Genomic DNA, 471 nt, shown 5'->3' on the forward strand with positions numbered 1-471 from the left:
TATTTGCATGGTCATGTTATACTGTAAGGCAATTTGTAATTCCTTTTTTGTCAAAGGGACATGTATTGCGTATGGATCAAATCCAGTTAAGGTTTGTACAGGGCTCCTTCCTGATACAATTAGCTGTTGTATTTTCTCAATGTATGATACGATTTTCTTTGACTGCTTAGTATGTAGATATACCCATGCTATCGGGTGGTTTTGAGCTATAATTGCAGTAGGTGAATGTTTGGTGGGGAATATATATAAATAGATCGGTTGGGTATGGTCCAGCCGAGTTGAGAAAGATTGTTGAATATGTTTTTCAACAAATTTTAATTCCTCTTTCGCTTTTTTTTTTTGTTAGCTGTCTAGGACTATTAGTGTCAGAAGGTCCCTCTAAAATTTTAAATAAATTTTGTAATGCATAGGTAGGAATGCCAATAGATGACTGAAGGCAATTAATATCTCCTATCAATTTTTGAAAATCAT

Source organism: Bison bison, unplaced genomic scaffold, assembly GCF_000754665.1.
Source record: "Bison bison bison isolate TAMUID 2011002044 unplaced genomic scaffold, Bison_UMD1.0 scf7180017854644, whole genome shotgun sequence".
Taxonomy (NCBI): domain Eukaryota; kingdom Metazoa; phylum Chordata; class Mammalia; order Artiodactyla; family Bovidae; genus Bison; species Bison bison.